Source organism: Arachis ipaensis, chromosome B09, assembly GCF_000816755.2.
Source record: "Arachis ipaensis cultivar K30076 chromosome B09, Araip1.1, whole genome shotgun sequence".
Lineage (NCBI taxonomy): Eukaryota > Viridiplantae > Streptophyta > Magnoliopsida > Fabales > Fabaceae > Arachis > Arachis ipaensis.
Window position 1 is genome coordinate 106,625,421 of NC_029793.2, and position 6,252 is coordinate 106,631,672.

Here is a 6,252-nt window from a genome sequence, read left to right on the forward strand (position 1 = left end):
CGCCAAAAACTTGGTGCGGTATTTATAATCCACAAACTTACCGGCAAGTGCATCGGGTCGTACCAAGTAATACCTTACGTGAGTAAGGGTCGATCCCACGAGGATTGATGGATTAAGCAACAATAATATTTGACAGGCTTAGTTAGACAAACAGAAAAGTGTTTGGAAGTTCAAAGGCATTAAACAATATTAAAAATATTAAAGATAGGTAGATAAATAAGTTGGGAATAAAATATTGAGAAGACAGTTAAGGTTTCAGAGTTATCTATTTTCTGGATTGACTTTTCTTATTAACTATTTTAATTATGCAAGATTTAATTCATGGCAAACTATTTATGACTAGACCTTAATTCCTTAGACCTTTCTAGTCTCCTCTAAAATTCATCAACTGCCAATTCCTTGGTCAATTGATTCCAATTAGAGGGTGATGATCAAATTCCATTTATATGCCACAAGAATCCTAATTGTCCAAAAATAAAGGGATTATATGTCACGTATCCCGTTAAATACAAATAATTAAAAATTCAGGATAATATGTTTTCAAGCTATTGTTCAAGTAAAGAGCTTTTCCAAGTTTTACAAGAACACAAATAGAAAATGGGTCATACTTCCGTTCCACCCAAATTCATAAAATAAAGAACGAAAACAATTATTGAAATATAAATCAAAACATTAATTAAAATAGAAAAATAGTAATATCAATCCATACAATAGACAGAGCTCATAACCTTAACAATGGAGGATTAGTTGCTCATGGAATATGAAATGTAAATTTGTATGGAATAATGTTGTGGAATGTTGTTCTGGAACTACCCTATTGGGATCCCTTTTATAACTAATCCTAATTAATTTAAAATCTAATTTTTAAAATTAAAATAATATCTTTTCCTAGAATTCAAATTTAAATTTAAATTCGAATTAATTTAAATAATCAAGTCTTCAATGGATGGATGGGGACCACTTGTTTCGTCCATTCTGCAGCTTCTAATCTGTGTTTTCTAGGCTGAAAATTGAATTAAAACAACCCAGAAATTGCCCCAGCGTTTTCTGTTAATTATGCAGATTACTCATATGACGCGTCCGCGTCGTCCACGCGTTCGCGTCATTTATGCAGATTCCAGTCCACGCGTTCGCGTCAGGCACGCGATCGCGTCATTGCGATTTCCTCCATTCCGCGCGGTCGCGTGAGCTATGCGTCCGCGTCGGTATTCGCTGGTCATCTCCTTGGTTTCTTCTCTTTCTCTGCAGAAACTTCATCAAATCCATCCGAATGCTACCTAAAATAATTAAAAGTGCACAAAACTCAAAATAACATCCATAGTGGCTAAAATATAATTAATTCTTAATTAAACTCAACAAATTAGATGCAAATTCAAACCAAAAAGATAGACAAGATGCTCACGCATCAGTATCTAGCCGAGAAATTGAAAGTTTTTTTTACAATCATTTCACCCAAATGTACATTATTTTGGCTGATGTATGCTTAGGTCTTTCTTGGTACAAACTCTTTAGTCTTGTATCCATTGTAAGTAACTTCGCCTTCCACCTATTTCATTCACATCAAGCCAAATAGTGAATTGTATGATCAGCATAATATATAGTAGTATCATGAGTCATGGCATGATATTTGAATAATATATATGATAGGAGTGAAACTAACTCATTGTGAAAGAGTTTTCTGGTAACATGAAGTTTTCAAGGTATCATTCCACCAGTTTCTATACATGGTTGTTTATGAACCGTATCGATTCAAAATTGACAAAAACCACCACCAAAGATCAAACTCTGGAAAAATAAATATATTATAAATAAAAAAGGAAAAAGCTACAGACAGTAAAGTCAAATAGGTGCACCAAAGTATTAAAGTGGAGCAGTGACAAATTCAAGTTTTACTGTTGAAGAAAAAAAATAATAATAACAACTTACAGTGGGCCTTTCTTGAGCTTGCTAAGGAGGCCATCTTTAGCTGAGGTTATTGAGTTGAATTTGAAAACTGAAATTGATTAATCGAAACTAGCTAGCAATTTGTTCTTTACAGCTATTTGTCAATGTCATCATTCCCACCAAAGAGGCCATCTCTATCTTAACGCCATCAGAACTTACTCCAAAATTCATCCACATTCTAATTTGACATATTTATACACAAATATATAGTGACTTGATAATACTTAACCACTAGCAGTGATTAGAGGTAAATAATAATGCTTAACCACTAGTAATTAATTACTATTTACATTTGTAATTATTTGCATCACTTCCTGCTAGTTAGCAGTATAATTGATGAATACTCTTGATTTATGAGTCAGTAATAATCAATATATATAACAATGATTTAATCAAATATATAGTGACAACACATGTATTTATACACAAATATATAGTGACTAATTTTTTGTATGTATATAGCATTTTTTATGATAAAATTACAAGTATTTTGTAAAAAAAAATTGTGCAAGTAAATGAGAGAAGCAAGACAGTTTATCTTTAATTGATGCTCTATCATGAAAGGAATTATGTTTTAGATGAAAAATTCTTATTTTTATTTTCACCAATATTAAAATCCTTAGTGTTTTTATTTGTCAGCATCATTGGGTTCATTCTTAAAAAACTATTATCTGACACAAGGATAGAGGATTCCAAAATTACAAGTGACTCCACCAAGAAGGAGCTGAAAAGTTCACCAACTTCTAATCTGATCTTATCATTATATATGAAGAAAAATGAAATATGCTCTACAAAACTGAACTAAGAAACAGAAAGATGCAAAAAGTGAGAGAAATGACTAAAGAAGAATAAAAACAACTCAATTCACCTTATCCATGAGAGGAACTCTTCCATATGGTGCTGATCTTTCAAAATATTGAACATAGAGGTGACCCAACCTATCATTCAAATTCGAGAGGCTATTATCATGTTCAAATCCTCCCTCTTCTGATGAGGTTCCATCCCACCTCCAAAGCTTATCGCTCTCACTCTCCTCGCTGTACGAATCGTGGTATGAGTCTCTTGTCTCGCAGCACCGGATTCAGCTTCTTTCCTGAAATTAACACACATTCAATTGTTTTTTTATTCATCAGGTTCCCATTTCAATACTCTACAGTTCAAAGAAAAGATTGATGTTGCCACCAATCATCAAGCATTGAACCATGCACAACATAATTCACCAAATCATACTCCATCAACTCAACTAATTAAGACAAGAAACAAAAACAAAAAACAAAAACAAAATAAAATAAAATCCATCTCACAAGTATCATGAGAGTTTGACTAAAACAGATATTAACACCAAACAGGTCTATTTGGTCAGAGAACAAAACACCAATTTAAGGAGTGGTGGATTATTTGAGGATAGATTCATGATATTCTGGAACAGGAAATTCTATGAGTGGTAACAGATCCAGAAGTGCGAGAAGGAAAACGAAGGAGAAATAAGTATGGATTTTCTGTTCTGTAAAGGCGTGGAAGAGATTAGGGTTACCTGCACAGCTGAGGTGAGATCGAAACAGAGCGATTTCTGCACATTAGGGTTTGATACGAAGCGACGCGAGCACACACAAAGAAGAGCCGGGAGGGGGTGTGACGGAGCTTCGGTGTGACAGAAGTTCAGTGCGACGGCGGTGCAAGGCGGAGAGGTCGCCACCGATGGAGCGTTTGGAAGAGAGGGGTGTGGAGGTGCGGATAAGCATCATGTGAAATGAGGAGACACGCTTAAAGCAAAACCCTTATTTCAACATTTCTGACGGAATATTTTAAATTATAGACAGATTTTTTGTCTGTAATAATTTAATAAAATGCAATGTTTTATTATTTAATTACAGACAAATTTTCTATTGGTAACCATCACTACAAGAAATTATCAGAATAGCGACCGATTTAGCGACTGATTTTGGTAGTGGCTAAAACCTTGGTGGCTAAATTTAAAATAGCAACCGATGTTGGTCGCTAATATTTAGTGACCGATTTTAGCGACCAATTTTCATCCAAGGCCACCTAACCATACAAATTAATTATGGTCGCTAACAAGATCGGTCGCTAAATAGCAACCAATATTTTGGTTACTAAATCGGTCGCTAATTTTTCAGTCGCTAAATCGGTCGCTAATAGCTAACTTCAAAATTCTAAAATCGATTGCTAAATCAATCTCTAATGCTGCTTTCAAACTATAAATTTTAACTAAATTTCACATATATCACTATTACAATTTAATTTATAAATATAATTGTAACTCAACAAAATAACTAAATAATCAAAGATAGATAACTATTTATTAAGATCGAATGCCAATAATTATTGAAAATCATAACAAGATGAAATGAAAAATAGATTCTAATACAAATAAATTTATATTTATGTATACTACATATATGTATTAAAAAATGAAGGCAGAAACAAATCTACACAAATACAACAAAATTATGCATCTTTGATTACTGATAATGACCTCTTTAGTTTCCTCATCCTCTCTTCTTCTTTCTCATCTCCACAAAGTGACAGCTTCAATGTCAGGTCTATTTTGTTGCTGCACTTCATCTGTTCCTCACCATAAACTTTCTGAAATAATAAGAAATCCAAAGTTGCCTTAATTAGTTTTGTTGCATTGCACCATGTGAAATTAAAGATTCAACAACTTTTTTTTTTCAGCATTACCTCCTGCTAGTTTTATGAAATTAAAATTAACTACTCATAATTTATTTTTTAGAACATCTATGATCTCACAACATTTATCAGCTACAAAATGTTTATATCACACAGCAGCTTCTAATCCTTGTATCTTGATGATTTGACTATTTAAAAAAATATACGAATAGATATTAAAAACCTATACAAACAGATATAAGAACAACAAAAACGTATTTGAATAGTGGCACCAATGTGAGAGTCCAGAACACAAAAGAAAGGGTACCAAAAATCTCTTCATTGGTTTCTGAGTGCTCAATATCTTCTGCAAATGTGCTTGTGTAAACATACAAAGGAGAAATACTGCAATGAAAAATTTCAACACAAAATTTAAGAAACTCACATTGATGGCAACAACATAAGGAGAGTTCTCAACGTCAATTGACGCATTGGGGAAGAATTGGACTTTACCATCACTGCTTGCTTCGAATTGAAATAGGACCTCTTCTTGCCCAATTTCGGTGAAGTTGAATTTTCTCTCATTCAGCTGGCGGCCTTCATTCAGCTGGGCAATAAAACCATACTCACCCAGAATCACCTGCACCAGGATTACCCCCAAAAAACCACACATGAAGCTAAGTGCAGAGCTAGTAGTTTATCAAGATAACTAAAGAACATCAAATAAAGAGGGCAGAGAAATCAGACCTTAGTTTCACAGGCAGTAACATCATAGTGAAAAAGCCCTTTTGTCAGCATCCCACGTGTGCGCATGAACGACGCGCACGCGTGACACCATTTTCATCAAAAACTGATTTTTGAGTTTTCAAAGCCAAATTTCAGACTTCTATGCCTCCGTTCTCACCCCTTATGTCCTAAATCCTTATGATATGCCTAGTGAAGGGAAGAAGCTAGGAGATGTGATAACTTGTGGATGAAGTAAGGGAAGAATTAATGATGAATGATGATCAAAGATAATTGTATGAGATACGGAGGATGATGGTGGAAGTGTTTTATATGCCATGAGCTGAAGGGCTGTAATTGTTAATAAATTGGCTGGTTATGGATTGTATTATGAGCCTAATGGCTGAGTTATTACCGAATTATGGCTAAGCTATTATTGAATTATTGCTGAGTATAATTGCATATATGCTTATTGAATGAAATGTGAATGTTGCACTTCCACTATCTGAGATACGAGTTTTCCTGGGTAAAAGCAGTAACTAGCCACCATATGCTCTAGGTGGAGTCTCGATACTCTGCTGACCCTGTAAGTGTGGCCAGACACTGTGAAAGTTCCGGATGAGCTTACCCCCGTGGATAAACACCAGTGTGGGTGTTGTGAATATGTATTGATGATTATGATTGAGAACAACTCAAGTTGGGGATGCACGACAGAGGGACAGTCCAATGGTTAGTTACCAGGACTTGTTGGGTTGGCTTTATAACCGACAGATTAGACTCATCAGCCACTAGGATAGGCATACATCATATGCATTATATGTGAATTATTTGGAATGCCTAATTGACTGCATAATACCTGCTAACTGTTTAATTTCCGTATCTGCTTCCTATTTGTGCATTTCCTTGTTGATATAATTGTGTTTGCAATATAAAATTACTGATGGCGGTTGGGAG

The 6,252-nt window shown here is 34.5% G+C and overlaps 1 long non-coding RNA gene across 1 annotated transcript; it reads right to left on the reverse strand.

Annotated features, from left to right (window-relative positions):
* On the reverse strand, positions 1,376-3,641 carry LOC110267118. Its single transcript, XR_002354457.1, has 3 exons — positions 3,479-3,641; positions 1,927-3,037; positions 1,376-1,546 (listed from the first exon to the last, which is right to left on the reverse strand). It is a non-coding gene; the product is annotated as an uncharacterized LOC110267118 (long non-coding RNA).